This window comes from Eriocheir sinensis, unplaced genomic scaffold (genome assembly GCF_024679095.1).
Source record: "Eriocheir sinensis breed Jianghai 21 unplaced genomic scaffold, ASM2467909v1 Scaffold1236, whole genome shotgun sequence".
NCBI lineage: Eukaryota > Metazoa > Arthropoda > Malacostraca > Decapoda > Varunidae > Eriocheir > Eriocheir sinensis.
The window spans coordinates 23,423-40,084 of record NW_026110559.1 but is presented as its reverse complement, the minus strand read 5'-3'; the positions used below and the strand labels follow the sequence as shown (position 1 = coordinate 40,084).

The following is a 16,662-nucleotide window of genomic DNA, read 5'->3' as shown; positions in this document are numbered from 1 at the left end:
GTCGGTAACGTATATGGGTCAGGGCATTTTTTTTAGTGTATCGTTTGTACTAACCTTTTTTCCAACTGGTTTCCCTTTAAAATCATCACCAATTAACGCTTTCAACAATGGCTCACTTCCTCTTTTGTAATGTACATGAAACAGATCATTTTAAGTGGTCCGGATATAATACGTTTGAGTCAGACCATTGTGTACTTTCCTTTTTCAACGAGTATCCCTTTAAAAACATGATCAATTACTCGCTTTCAACAATTGTTTACTTCCTCTTCTGTAATATATAAGCAGCCGACAATTGTAAGCTCACCGGATATATTACCTTTTTTAATTTCTATATGTATGTCTTTATACCCATGAGCAAATACCGCTTTCAACAATGGCTCACTTCCTTTCCTGTAATAGATATGTGTGTGTGTGTGTGTGTGTGTGTGTGTGTGTGTGTGTGTGTGTGTGTGTGTGTGGAGGTCGTGTGGGGCTTGTCTCTGCAATATGAAATGTCACGCTCGTCCTGTATATTTCTCAATCATCAGTTTTGTGAAATCAACCTGATGATCCAAAGTGTTCTGAAGCCAATTCCACTTAACAAGATTTCAGGATTCCATTGTGCGATTTTCAGTTTGTTTGTCATCGCCTGCTTTCTTCTTTCCTTCCTTTTTTTTTACAGCACAGAGAGCAACGCAAGGGTAACAAAACGATGTAAAAAAAGCCCGCTACCTTTACCTTTAATTTGTTTAGTTTCCCTCCTATTCCTATTATTTTTCCCCTTTTTCCTTTTTATTTCTCCCCTTTTCCGTTTTCTTAGTATAAAAGTGACATTATTAGACTAAATTTTCATATGATTGTGTTTCTTTTATTTCTTTTCAGTCTGTTTAATCTGTCTTTTCTTTCTCTCCCATTTTTTTCCTTCTCTGTTTTATAAGTTTCCTTGTGTTTATTGTCACTTTTTTTTTCATTCAGTACTTTCAAATCTCTTTCTCTTTGTAGTTTCTTCCTATTCTTATTCTTTCCAACTCTCTTTCTTTTTTCACTCATGACCTTCTATGCTAATATCTGACTCTCCCTCCCTTTCTCTGCATTACCTCCCAATCCTTCCCTTCCTGTCCTTTCCTTTCCCTTCCTCTGCTCCATCGCCCGCTCTTCCCTTGCCTTTCATTCCTTCCCTTCCCTTCCTTTCCTTTCCTCGGCTACCTCGCCCGCCCCTCCCTTGCCTTTCATTTCTTCCCTTCCCTCCTCTTCCCTTTCTTCCTTTCCTTGGCTCCCTCGCCCGCCCCTCCCCTGCCTTTCATTCCTTCCCTTCCCTTCCCTTGGCTCACTCGCCCGCTCTTCCCCTGCCTTTCATTCCTTCCCTTCTCTCCCGGTAACTGTATCAGGAAAATTATGCCGTCCCATACTTGATACCCCTGTTCAGTGCGGTCTCTCTCTCCCTCTCCCTTTCTCCTTCCCCCATCTATCTTTCACCTGCATTGCTGAATCAAGATGGGAGGCAACCTATTCCCGTTTTCCTTTTCAGTTGACTATTTAAACCATCACTGCTATTTGCTTCCTTCGCCTTAGGGCCAAATTACTAAACAGTTCGTCGCCCGAGTTCTCATATTTGACAAGGCTTTCGTAGGAGTTGTGGGCATTTCCAGGGGTAGTTTTGTGACCCTGGTGGTAGTGTGACCCTTCCTCTGTGCCGTGAACCTAAGAAACACATATTTGACAAGGCTTTCGTAGGAGTTTGGGGCATTTCCAGGAGTAGTTTTATGACCCTGGTATTAGTTTGACCCTTCTTCTGTGCCGTGAACCTAAGAAACACATAATTGAGAAGGCTTTCGTAGGAGTTGTGGGCATTTCCAGGGGTAGTTTTGTGACCCTGGTGGTAGTGTGACTCTTCTTCTGTACCATGAACCTAAAGAAACACTCATTAGAACCCGATTGAGCCCCTCTTTGACCTTTAGAAATAGGTGGTGAGAACCGAAAAGGTCTTATAATACCGACCTTAGTCCAGACCTTCGTCCACGCTGTTTTGTTGGTGTAGCGAACAGGGAGGAAAAAAAAGGCAAACCAACGGAAATAAAGAGAAAATATGAGAGAGGAAGAACGAGAGGGAGGGAAAGAGAAAATATTAAGAAAATGAAGCAAAGGGAAGCAGCTCAAGGGAATAAAACACATAAAAAAAAAAAACGCTAGACGCTGCTCCGAACGAAAGCAAAAATGAACGAGAGGCAGCATTGAATATACCGTTACTTTTTGTTGATGTAGCGGCCTTTTTGTTGATGTTCTTGTTTTTTATGCCCTTGAGATGATGCCTCCGTTGCTGTAGAAAAATAAATAAAATAGAGATTGAAATGCTCCTTGGTTGAACGTCTTGTTCCGGTTGGTGGGTGATCGTAGCTTGGTGGTTTTAATTTATAGTTGGTGTATGTATGTGGGTGTGTTGGTAAAGGCTTGCATTTGGGTAGCTTTAAATAAGTTATCGTGTAGCTTCGTAGTTCATCTTTTTCCTTGGTCGGTTTTGGTTGTAATGCGTTTGACGGGAAATTGTATTTCTTTGTGATGTTGGGAAAGCTTGGTGGAATGGCGTGCTGTTGTGTGTGTGTGTGTGTGTGTGTGTGTGGTGTGTGTGTGTGTGTGTGTGTGTGTGTGTGTGTGTGTGTTGTGATGCGATGTATTGTGGTGTTGGTAAAGTGCCATTGGTGGTGATGATGGTGATGGTGGTATGAGTGGTGTGATGGTGTGGTGTTGAGAATTAGTGTGAGAGGTTGTGGTGAAATTTTGGGAGTGTGTGTGTGTGTGTGTGTGTGTGTGTGTGTGTGTGTGTGTGTGTGTGTGTGTGTGTGTGTGTGTGTGTGTGTGTGTTGAGAGTATTTCCTTCTCTCATGTCACACTCTCTTAAATCTCCTTCCGCATTTCTCTCCCTCTTCGTTTTCTCCATTTTCCTCTTCCTCATTTTTGTTGTTGTCTCTCTTTACTCGTTTCATTCTCTTTCGTGTTCTCTTCGCCCCTGTTTTCTTTTTCATCAATCATATCTCTAACGCCCTGGAGAAAGTCAGCCCTCAGAGTACATTCAAGCATCACTACTCGCTGCTATACCAAATTCACATAAAAATCTTACTAATTTCAAATACGTCAAGGCAACAAGTGTAATTTTAATCCGCAGCTTTTTATCCTCGGGCATGAAAGCCGCACCTTAACCTCTAGTCCCCTAAACTCCATCGACGGCCGAGATGCTGTTCGCCGTGACCACAAATGTTTCCATGACGAATCCAGCAATATTCTGTGTACATCCAAGGCAGAGGCGTCACCTGTGCACTGTTGCAGGTGTTTGGAGGCAACCTGGACAAGCACACGGAGCGGCGCCACTACCTCAACTCCCCCTTGAAGGCCCGCTACGTCTGCCTGCACCCCCAGCGCTGGAGGAAGTCCATCACCCTGCGCGCCGCCCTCATCGGCTGCCCACACAAAGGGGACTGCGGCGAGGGCTTCTTCCGCGTCACGCCCGATACCAGCTGCAGTGAATGTGTCTGGCTTGTATTTTGGTAGGGGTAAGTATTTAGCAGGGGCAAGTATTTAGCAGGGGCAAGTATTTAGCAGGGGCAAGTATTTAGAAGGGGCAAGTATTTAGACCGTGGACAGGGGCATTGGGCAGGGGTAGGATTATCTATGCCCGTGTCTTTGTCTGTTTGAGTGTTAATATATATGAAAATACTAAATCAGAGCTAAAATATATGTGGGATGGTGGGATTGATGGTGATTTGGTGGCACGGGGGTGGAGATGAGGCTCAGTGCAGTGTGGTGGCGCGAGACAGTTGTTGTGGCGGTGCTAGCCCCAGGTCCAACGTGGGTCATGTAACAGGTGATGGCGGGGGGCAGGTGCAGTGGTGTCGAAAGGTTATTCAGGTTACAGGCTTAGTAGTGATTGCCAAGTCCTGGACATTAATAATAGGGGAGGATGGATTCTGCTCGGCTAGGAGATGGTGGTTGAGGGAGCTTCAGCACAGCCTTGGAGGGGGGGCCGGGGGGGGCGTGCATCGTATTCCACCCGAGTGACGAGACTCCAACATTGCACTGCCACATGAACGCATCTATGCCAGTATCAGGGTGGGCGGACGGGAGTACCCTGGGGACCTCGGCGTGTCGGCAGGGCGGGTGGACGGGGTAGATGGGCGACATACTCAACAATCGCTATGCATCTTCTTCGACCATACCAGCACTGCACTCTGACTGTCACCGTATTTTCACTGCATTACACAGAATGTTCTTTGGAATATTGGTGGGCTCCTTTAAAAAATTAGTTGAGAGGTGAGGGTGGGGGAGGGGACAGAGGGTCAACAAGCAACACACACACGAAAACAGCTTCCTATACCCCCCACCCCCCCTTCAGCATTACGTCCCAAGTCTATATAGGTGTCAGTTTAGCCCTGCGCCGTCCTCAGACTTAAATGGGCGCGTTGTCACTAAGTTGTCGATGCCCGTGTTCGATGACGGGCGTCCCAAATGATAGTTTACCACTTGCAGGAGATTGCCGTTTAGAATTGTGTATGGTTATGTGCCAGCGGAAGCGTCGCGGTAGTGGTTTTCAGAGGAATGGGCAACGCAATACTTGTGTTTTACTGTAGCGTCCTCTAGTCAGCCGCCTATAATCAGTCTTCAAGCGAGGCTAGAGATACGTACCTGCCAAGGAACTTTTGTCTTGAAACGTACGAGTTTGGCTGATAAGTATTTAATCCCCGGGTCCAGAGCGTTAGTTAGAACACACAAAAACCTGGCATCTATATTTTCTTGTTAATTAGCTTTCTCTTAAAGATGAAGAAGCGTGGCCGATATAGTATTTTTGAGACAAGCAAGCGAGGTTTAAGATGAGGCATATTCCCTTCCTCGGCGCAGGTCTTGTGTTTAAAGTGAGTCTGGCAACCCCTCGTGCGGGCGGGACCCTCAGTGAGCCTCAACACGTATATTAATCCAATTATGCCAATCTTTGCACATCACCTGTCATCCGCAGAGTCTGATCGTGAAATATACAGGCTCCGCATCCTTAATTAAAAGTCCGTGTATTCATGATAATTACACGCTACAATTTGACATGGTAAAAATATAAAATCTAAGCGGGGTACAATCATCGACTTGACTAACGTATTCGGCACCAGCTGAGTGAGGATCGCGCCGAGTTTACTTAAATTTACTAAGCTGATTTTTTTGCTGTCGATGTGTTATGTGCGTCATTGTAAACATGGCAGTGATTGTAATTATAGCAGGAAACTCGGTACTTCCTCACCTGCCATTCGACACCGGCAATCAACGTCCGCCTGCCTCCCACTACTTATTATTCCTCCTCCTCCTTTTACTCCGCCTCCTCCTCCTCCTCCTCCTCTTCAGTTTTCGTTTTCGTTTTAATGTCTTTCTTCTTCTTCTTCTTCTTCTTTTTTTTTTTTCTTCTTCTTCTTCTTCTTCTTCTTTTACTTCTTCTTCTTCTTCTTCTAACAGATGTACAAACCTAGCCGTCGAAAAATAATAAGGAAGAAAATAGGAGCGGGATGGAGCGCTTTTGGTATGCATAGTAAATCATGAGTAGCAAAATGTCACTCTTTTAGAAGAAAGTGCTGTAGCCTACAATCAGTGTATCCTGAACATACGGTTTCATGTCTTATAGTTTTATCACATGCATTTTGGCCACCTCTTTGGATTCTTTTTAGGAGCAGCAAGTAGCGGGCTTTTTTATTATTGTTTCCTTTTTTTGTGCCCTTGAGCTGTCTCCTTTGTTGTAAAAAAAGAAAAAAAAAGCTGCATCCAAACTTAACTAGTGTGATTGATCTCAAACACAGCTTCCGCATCTGACCGCAGACCAGCAGACCCTGTACCGAGACTACGTGTTCGGCCTTGACCGCCTCACAGTCTTCGTCGAGAACCAGCGTCGCCTGGACACACTGTCACCGCAGGACCACAAAAAGTGCGCCTCCATTACAAGACTGAACAACGCTCTCTTCAGGTAAGGTTGATTTTGACTTGCCTTCATCTTCGTGAAACACATGTGTTGGAGACGATGAATGATACGACTTTAGGTCCTCAGCAGCGCCAAAGCAATTATGACTATTACTCATTATCAGTTTGGTAAGCATTCAAAGTTGGTGATTATCTCTCTCTCTCTCACACACACACACACACACATTTATTAGCTCAATCCATTAATCCATTGTCCCCCCCGTGAGCAGAGAGCGCGTGCACGTGGAGTGTCCTCAGCCCATCAAGGGTCGTTTCCCGTACATCAAGGCGAGCGGGGTTGCCAACAGGTGGCACCGCGTCTTCTCCATGGTGCTGTGTGAGGTGATGGCGTACTGACCCGCCTCGGCTGCTCACCACGCCCTCACCGACATCAAACCCGCCTGCACTTCTTTCGCAGATTATGGTGAAAAGAAAAATATAAATAACTATTCACGTGACTGAGAAGCAAATGGAAACGTTGCTTGCCACTCAGGATAATCATGGATAATGCCTTTTGAAATGGCAAAGCTATTATGCCCTCAAAAGGAAATAGTGATGGACAGACTCTCATTTTGGGTGCCACGACGTTTTGTATTCAGGGATGAACAGTTTTGAGATTGTAAAGTTAGTTTATGTTTTGAAGATGAACTGAAATGGACAAAATTCATAGTGCATTGTGGAAAGGGTGGATCATGACTTTGTGTCCGTGGATAAGTGTTGCGTTGATGGACGAGGTTCTCGGCGATGAGGCCAGCGTGTGGTGGTGCAGTGGAATGTTCAGTCATCATCTTCGACGGTTCTTCTCATGTGGTGCGTCGTCAAACACCCCGCACAGGAGACCGATGGACGCGACCCACGAATACTGCCCCGTGCATGCACTGTGTGTACCTGTGATATGGTAGACAAGGAACACGAGTTAAGTACATGACATACTTTACCTCCTTACTTAAGCTACATTGTGTTTAGAAGTGTTGTAGGTTTCAAAGTGATGTTCGTTTATGTGCGCTAAACAGATGCGTTGGTGAGATATAAATATGATGTTGGCATGTCGGTTTCGGAAAGGTTTCTGCATGGGAACTTTTATACAAAATTATAGGCCATATTTTGATTCTCATTGTTGTCAAGTGCCACTTTTGGCTCAAGGTAGCATATCCAGTCAGAATTTGTCTGTTTAACGGTTGTCACAATGATGCTCAGCTCTTTGTACCTAGCCTAATTCCTTCGTTGGCTGACAAATACAACCTGTAATATATTTAACTAGGATTTTGTTGCATTAGGAGGAATCTACGCGGTCATCTTGATAGTCTCGCCCCTAGGAACTACAGACGGACAGGCCGGCACGCACAACGCTGTGTAGCTCGGCGACAGTGTGTGACAAGCCCGCCGCCGCCGCAGAGCTCAGCCGTGTATTATTGTTATTATTACTAGTGTGTGTGTGTGTGTGTGTGTGTGTGTGTGTGTGAGAGAGAGAGAGAGAGAGAGAGAGAGATTATAATTAAAGTTACAATATTTTTGTTATTGTACTGTATTCATATATGTAAATAGATATGTTTCAAAAGAAGCATAAGATTGCATGTATATTGATTATAATAATATTAAGAATGATAAAGATGCGTAATAATCACAACAAATATATAGTAGTTATTATAATGCTATACGTAACTAATTATATATATATAAATATATATATATATATATATATATATATATATATATATATATATATATATATATATATATATATATATATATATATATATATATTGTGGGTGGGTGGGTGTGGGTGTGTGGGTGCGCGCGTGTGTGTGTGTGTGTGTGTGTTACCACCCGCATATGGGTGCCCGATGCTTCCTATTTTTAGCATATATTAAACGACGTAATATTTCCCGATCGCTGGACATTTGCTCATTATTTGTGAATTCTTCGCCTTTTGGCTCACCGCGTCACAGTAGTGTGGACTCCGTGGAGCAGTAGTGCACGCCGGGGCCGCCGGGTTGTCAATAATAGGGAGAAAAGAACACAATGAATGTTACAGTGATAAAAAAAAAGTCAAGAGAGAGGTGTGGATGGACGACAGCGAACTTTGTTTACAAAATGCCATGGCAATAAATCCAGTCACCACAATGGATTATTATACCTTAAACGTCATATCTATCCATCACTGCATCCATAAAATAATGAGTAGCAAATTTATAAACCTAAAAAATATGCGCCCATGTATTATTAATGCCTAAATAGGGTACAAAATTGCATGTATTGAATTGTATAAACACGAATATGTGAGCTGGAATTATAACCAACTGGCCATACCCCAACAGTGTCCCCACGTAAGGCATATCACATTAGCTGCATAGCAATATAGTTTTTACGTGACACTTCCCTAGGAGGAACTGCCCAATGACAGAAGGTATTTTATATAAAATAAACGTACACTGCTTAGCGATGCATGTAACGGAAGGAAGGTTTAGACTTTAGAGGCTTTATTTTGGCATAGGTGTTGGCAATATGATCGTGGGAGGAGCCATAAGACCGGAGGGCGGGGCTTGTATGGATTCACCTTGGGTTCAGGAATATGCCGCCGGCATACCCGCCGCCTCTCTGCGGGGGAGACGGTTCTAGTTGTGTGGAAGGCGCCACCTCCTCTCGGTGGTTAGTAGGAGGACCGGACAATAGAGTAATACATGTGGATGTTAACATTATGAGTTAGTGTGTAGCTGTACAAGTTAGACAAAGATTTATCTTGCAATTGACACCACCACTACATTCATTTAAAATTTAGCGACTAAAAACAAGGAAGGAATATTATTTGACTTTCTCTACCACAAAAATGCTTTGGCTGCAGTGCATATAAAGGGGCAACAACCTTCTGAAAAAAAAAAATCATTCGACACTTTTTAAATGTTATTGTTGATATTGATATATAATAGCATAGAAATGCGTATGAAAGCTATCATAAATTGATATATCCAGCAGCACATACAAATGGGTAATTGTATCATCTTTTTGTATAAGAAAGCCGACTAGGCAAATGAGATTTACACAAACAAAAGGAATGGGGACACAGACTTTTGTAGAAGTGTGAATATCTATAATCAACAGGATTTGCTCCACTACAAGACCAACCAAGGCTAAGAATGTCTGATTAATGACTTGTGGCAAAGCCGTGCGTAACGTGCAATGGTGATACGGAAGCCGTGCAAGGAATCGCTAGGCAAGGAAGGCGTGCCGAGCCTCACGTTAACAGTGTGCTGGCAACACTCGCGCCGCCCACTGACTCCACGATCGTAGGCTTGTCACATTATAGTGTGTGTATATATATATATATATATATATATATATATATATATATATATATATATATATATATATATATATATATATATATATATATATATATATATATATATATATATATATATATATATATATATATATATATATATATATATATATATATATATATATATATATATATATATATATATATATATATATATATATATATATATATATATATATATATATATATATATATATATATATATATATATATATTTTGAAGTGATTGAAAGTGAAATTTTGATAATAGAAAAGTGATTTTTTTTCAAAAGTTAAATAATCAGTTAAGTAGAGTATCACAATACAAGTAATGATTACTTAAATATCTTCCTGTACAGTCTGTGTGTTCCCGTGGTTGTGTATATACGCAGAGATCTTTTTGATCAATACTTGTAAATTAACACGTTTTCATTACAAGCTGCACGTAAAGACTAAATGACATTTTCACAAATTACAACAAGAAATTCTCTCAAATCCTTTTATCAGTGTGATAAGTAGTTATGGCGGGTAGTTTGATATTAAGTGCAATGATGATAATAGCACCGAAGTAATGATGATGATAATGATAATAGTAATTTATAATGTTCAACAAAAGTTATCTTAGCTGTTCACAATATGTGTGGATATCCTCAATATGTCACACATCTTAATCACTACTGGTAAAAAAAAATATATATATATATATATATATATATATATATATATATATATATATATATATATATATATATATATATATATATATATATATATATATATATATATATATATATATATATATATATATATATATATATATATATATATATATATATATATATATATATATATATATATATATATATATATATATATATATATATATATATATATATATATATATATATATATATATATATATATATATTAATTAGTCTTCCTGTAAATATTTAAAATCATTTACTTCATGTCTTTAGGAAGTGTTTCGCTTATCTAAAAATTTATCTTGTGCATGTTGGTCATTTGTGTTAAGGTTTATCAGTAAACATCCTCACCTCCAACACCTTGTTGCTTGTGTTCACCTTTGGGGTTGCAATACAAGCCTTCTCATCAATGTCTATCAGTAAACATCCTCACATCTAACATGTTTTTGCTTGTGATTATTTCTGGGAGTCGTAATACATGTATTTTAATCTTTGTTAAAGAAGGATCAGTGGTGGACTAAGAGCTGGAAGGTTTGCCATGTATATCTTCCTCTCTTAAACTCTGGCAGCATAACAGCTATTCATTCAACAGGGTCTAAACTAATAACATATCACTGCTTTCAGCGAGATACAAAGAGGATTAGCATTCACAAATCCAAACTGATTTGATTTGATCATTATCAGATAAAGTAAGCATATGTACAATTTTACGAGGATAAAATTCGAAAGCATATAATCTACAAACCCATAATACACTACTTCCCTTATCCAAGGAGCGCTATCCTCGGGCACTACTACTACTACTCCGGTACCTGCAGCTATAAAGTCGGTGCAATATATGTTTACCCGTCTGGTTGTGCTTCAAATGCCCAATGAAATACAGACTCATTGTGAAGGGAAGCCCATGTAAGTGGCTCTATTTATGTTAACTATTTGTACCTCTCACTGGCATGTATCCTGGGGCGATTCATTGATGCCGAAAACATAATAACAGCCGTGAGCCATCCTGCTGTATGTAGTTTTAATATCTGACTGAGGGTGGAGGCGGTAAATCACTCAGGGGGCAGTAATTACCCCCTTAGCTCCCGCATGGCGATGGGGCTGCCGCGCAATCAACTCTCGATATGAATTAGGTAGCTGTAACACAACCACCTCCCCGCCTCAACAGCCGACCACGCTGAACCACCTAAACCCCTCGGTATTATGCAAATATACATGATTTAAAAGATATTTGTAGATTTATTCCATAGCAATGTTCTTCTTTATCTTAGATTTATTTTGGCTTGTATTATCTTCGAAGGAGTTTCATGACCCTATCCCCGTGTCAAGAACTTAGCTTCTGCTGTAGGGAACGAGCTAAGGCCCTATGTTGTTAATGCCCGTGTTGAGTATGGGACAACCTTGTTCTCTTTCATAAAGCGTGGAGCGCTACGGTTTGAAATGTGTATCAGGCTACTTCACGTAAGAGTTCCATCCGAAACTAGTTCAGCATGATTTGCGGGAAGAGTATTCAGCTCTCAGCATGTATGGTATAACTGATAACATTGTTTTGCCAGACCTGCAATATACCCTTCAAGTTTTTAGGGAGACTGATAAGTTTCCCTATAGTATATGTAGCAACCGTAGACACTTGTATCCTCCCTAGAATAATGGGAAGGCAGTGGCCGGGTGCTCACCTTAGTAACGAACCTTGGAAGACATTTGAGCTTAATATTCGAACGATTTCGAATCTTGTAAGACTCTCGGGGCTCAGAAGTTGGATCAGTTACCATTCGACGCTGAGAGGGTGCGGTGTGGAGACAAGAGGAAAAGCGGCGGTACAATAGTATGTGTCCAGATGGTGTGTACGCGGCCAGGCACCGGGAAAACATCACCTCATGGAAGTGTTCACAGAAAGGGAGTTAAGGTAAGAATATATTAAAATAGTTTATTATGCAGTAACAGACGTATGGGGTTAGGGGTAATGACGTGTCTAATAACGCTATTGTATTTCATGTTTTGGTACTCCTGTGTAAAGGCGGACACACACTATACGATGCGGCCTGTCCGGCGGCCGAAAAGTGGGCGGGGCTGGAGGCCTGAAGGCAGTGTGTACGGGTGTAATTTGTGCGGCGCGGCCTCACATCATGGCCGGAAGGCCTTCTGCTTATGTTTGAAATTCCGTCCGACGCGGCCCGCGGCCTCACAGTGTGTATGACCTTGCGGCGCGGCCTTGAGGCGGGAATTATCTCAGAGACGCTGACAGCCGTGGTGTACACATTATCTACGCTCCACGATGTCTGATGTCTGGATAAATGAAGACTTTTGGATCTGTTTTATTGATCTGTACAAGGGCCATCCATGTTTGTGGACATATAACATAAATTGCGTTGTTGTCGCTGCGGCGGTTGGGCTCAGAGTGACGGCCGCCGCCCGGCATTCCGTGAGGCCGCCTCATAGTGTGTATGCTTCATCCGGCCGACGAGGCTCCGCCCACTTTCGGCCGCCGGACAGCCGCATCACATAGTGTGTGTCCGCCTTTATAAAGCTCATAAGGAGTTGATCTGTCTGATTATTGCTTATGACCGTTAAGACTCGTCTTGAGACGTCGTCTTGCAGCATGTCGCAGACATGTTGACAACTATAGTTGGCCGAATGTCCCAGACAGTCGGCAGTCATGCTAGCCGACACCAAGACGCCAAAAAAATATCCTCCCATTCTTGGAGCGTGGGAGCCGACTTGTCAAATGCAAAAGTCGCTGGGTTGTCGTGGCCCAGAGTCGGCAGTGTGAACGGGGCCTTAGCTCCTACCTTTGCTGTCTGACCGAGTCGGTCGGTTGACGTCTGCCGATTACGTCGGTCTGTCGGCTCCTCTTCATGGGCCGTCACCCGAGAAAGGCTCATGACCTCTCCTCTCCTCTCAAAATATGGATGGATGGATGGACTCATTTATTTCTCACTCTACCTTAGGGACCCTTGTCATCATCCGTTTTCTTTACTGAAGGTTCTCGCGGCCCCACCGGCGGGGAGGGGGAGACTATGACCACTAAGCACCTCAAGACCCTTACCATCTAACAATATTCAGTGGCATAACAGTCAGTCAGTAAGAGCATACACCGGGGTTGGAGGTTGACAGAAGTAAAGTCGAGAAGAGGAAGAACACGAGGACGCCCCGAGGATGTGTGAGGGTTTATTATACCGAAGCACTAGTTAGGAAGTAGTGTTATACCGAAGCAGTTTGAAAGTTAGTACAAGAGATTGACTTAAGCAGAGGCACGCCAGTCCTCGTCGACAGACCGACTCGGTCGGCTAGATTTCGATCGCCGATAGAGTCGGTCTGTCGGCATCCTGCTACGGGCCGCCAATAGGCTTAGCCCGTGCTCCCCCGCGCAGGGAGGGAGCATTTTTGCACTCTTAGCGGGCCGTCTCAGGACAAGGGCCCGTTTCCCCTTGTGATAATAGGGGATAAATATTTAAAAAGAAAAAAAATGACTAAGCCTGTGTAGGACATCCTCGTCTCTTGGGGATAAAGCCGCATAGAGTACTTTACACGAAAATGGTGGTCTCTGGATCGGAATCTGTTCACACAGCAATTTGGTTGGTTAAGGTCTAGAAACTATCAATCAATCAGTTTTGTTATCTTCTTTATCTCGGTGAAAACTTTGTAGGTTACAGGGAAAGTAATAATTGGTCGGCGGTTCTAAGTCGTCACATTTTGTGTGTGAATTTATATAATGGCGACATTTTTTTCCATACTCGAGAAACTCTTACTCTGCAAGCTAGTCTATTAAGTATGGAATTGTCTTCATCCTTGATTAGGTTTATAGGTAGCTCATGTATGCTTCACCTCTGCTCTGCTCATTCCTTTCAAAACTTTTTTTACGTCCAAGTTCGTGAATCATTATCCCCACTGCCAATGCTCCTCCCCATCTTAATTTGATCATGGCACGATGCCATCGTGCCATGATCAATTCTACACCCCATCGTGACGATGGGGTGTAGAATTTCCTCAAAGTTAAGGTTTGCTATATGTTTCATCTAGTACATTAGTTCAGGTGACATCATGCTCTGCTGTCTTCACAAGAATGCCATGTGATCGCCACGAAGGAGGATAAGACAGCCTAATAGTGTTCTTTATCAATTCATTGTTTTTAAAAATCTGCCACATCAATATATTGTGATAGAAATAGGGTAAGTTTTTGACTGAAGAAATAAACCCAAAAAGTCATAAGTAGCAGCAACATTTGGCTGATAAGTGGGAGATAACAATAGAGATACACTGGGCCTGATAGAAATATTCCAGTATGTATTAAACTAAATCAAACCAGTCTAACTTATCATAATCACCATGAGCATTAACCACTGCATTATCACAGTAGTTTTTTTTTTTTTTTTTTTTTTTTTGTCAGCACATTAATTGTGGTTGAGTGCTCCATGAGAGGTAAGTTTTATTTTGTTTGTTTGGTATAAGAGGTATACTGGAACCTTTGGTTAATCATTATTTATCTAGGAACTAATCAACACAAAAGAAATTAGATGTATAGGTGTGTCAACTAGCATGTTACCTGTTGCTATTTACATTTTTCAGATTTATCATAAACATAAGCTGCTTTTATTTATAACAAAAGAAAAGTGCATGATGCAATCCAGGCCTACATATGCCGCTGTGGTATGGTCATCATACAGAGAGAAGTATATAAAAATAATAGAGGATTCAAATACTGAAGTCAGATTGATGCCTTGTCTAGCACAATAATTATATAGTGCATGAGGAGAGGTTGGTGAAATTTAACATTGGTCAGCAGATTAGAAATAAGAACAGACCAGTATGCTAGTGTGTTGCATGGCAAGCTTGATGGGTTGTATGATTTGGCTGGGATGTGGCAGATGGACCTCAATGCCAGGAAGTGTAGTATGAAGCTCAATGTCAGGATGAGTATGCGACTGTAGAAAGAAATAACTCCCTACAAAAATACTCTGACACTACCATTAGCTAGTCTACTTGTGAGAGAGATATAAATTTTGTGAGCTCTGATCACTGTCCAACGAGCCACTGCAATCATTCTAAAAATTGCTCAGATATAATGCTGGGTGTCATTGCAAACAGCATGAGCAACAGAAGCTCTGGTCATCCTCAGCCTTGATATAGCATTAGATTGACTTCAATTTGACTATGCAGTATAGTTCTAGTTATTATGAAATAGGCATCAGCATGCTGGAATCCGTACAAAAGAGGATAAAATTATTCATTGATTAAAAACGTTGCCTTAAACATTAATATTTAAACTGCATTCTCTTGAAAGGCAAAGGGTGCAAGGAGCTTTGAAGCTAGTTTAGGGTGATGCAATAAGGTTCTGGCCGTAAGAGAAATGGGTAGAACATAAATTGGTAGGTTTTGACATATTATTAGAGCTGATTCATCTGCTAAGCTGTGAAGGCCTAATAGATATGAGGCTCCTCTCCTAGGGTGTTGAGTGAGTTTGTGTTGGTTTAAATCCCCTACATTGTTTTGAGAAATTGCCCGTGTTGACACATTTAGCACTTTTTTTTGCCTGTGGCTGGACATTTCTTCCACTCCAATGGTTCATGATCTACCATGCCACTGTGCCACTATAACATTCAGATTTTTTGCTTTCTCTTCTGGCAAGGATGTTTTATGTTCACCTTGAAGGTCTTGATAAGCCCTACACTATAGACTTATAATATATTTGAAATTTATCCTTGCATGTCTTTATGCTTGTTGCCTACTGATGTTTTGTTCACCTGCATTTCAGAAGTAATAGCTGCCTTGCCTTCTAAATACTTGGATCACATGTTTGCAGCTTTGAAAGTCCTGCCAATTTCTTGTACTTTCTCCAGTGTATTTGTTTTCCTGCAATACCATAACACTTCTCAGTTAGTTGGTCAGTAGTCACATCACAGGAGTCTTGACACTCATGAATGTTAATTTATGTAACTTTTTTGTCAAAGTAATCAACGAACCTGTGGATGGTGTGAACACTGCCTAAATGAGAACTTCTCCCATTGCAATCACTACTTTTATTTTCTCTTCCCCAAACCACATCTTAGACTCTGTTGTGCTCTGTCTCAACTCTGTATGACTTTGCTAAATCATTATTCAACTTTCTTGTCTTCTCAGATATCATAACCTTTCTCTTGCTAACATTTACTTTCATCTCCACAGTCAAATTCATCAACAATCCTCAGCATTGTCTTCTCATTTTCTGCATCCGTGACTGTATCATCTGCAAAAGAGACATGCCGCCTATCTCCCATCATCCATATAATTATTTAACAGCCATGATATCTTGCACTGACACCAACATCAAATTTCTCACTTAGGTACCTATTCACATGCACAAAGGCACTTGCATTCATGTAAACATACCTTCTCCAAGTATATATCCTACACCATATACCTACCCTCAGGACATCCCTAACTGTCAACCATGTCAGAGGCCTTCTCCAGTTCCATTAAAGCAGCAAACAACTTTCTATCCTTCTCAGTTACTTCTGGAGTCCTTTTCAGTCATAAAATTTGTTTCACATCCCTCCCATTTTCAACCCCCCTTGTTCATCTGCACTGTCATCAGTTGTTTTGCATCATTATCTTCTCAAACACATACACCTTTCTTCACAGACTCCTCTATAGCTTAATCATCCTTACTTCCTTTTCTTCTGTTCAGTAGCTCAATATGATAGCC

General features: G+C 41.6%; 1 protein-coding gene across 6 annotated transcripts in view; it reads right to left on the bottom strand.

Moving 5' to 3' along the window:
- The window catches only part of LOC126989611 (uncharacterized), an 82,401-nt gene that overhangs the window by 48,215 nt on the left and 17,524 nt on the right, over nt 1–16,662 (bottom strand). For 2 of the 6 annotated variants that reach the window (XR_007743524.1, XR_007743520.1), the window contains exon 5: nt 6,524–6,846. The exons of the other annotated variants lie outside the window; for them this stretch is intronic. The gene's annotated coding sequence lies outside the window, so the exon portion shown is untranslated. Of the gene's footprint in view, nt 1–6,523; nt 6,847–16,662 lie in introns of those variants that run through there. 6 annotated transcript variants of the gene reach the window in all.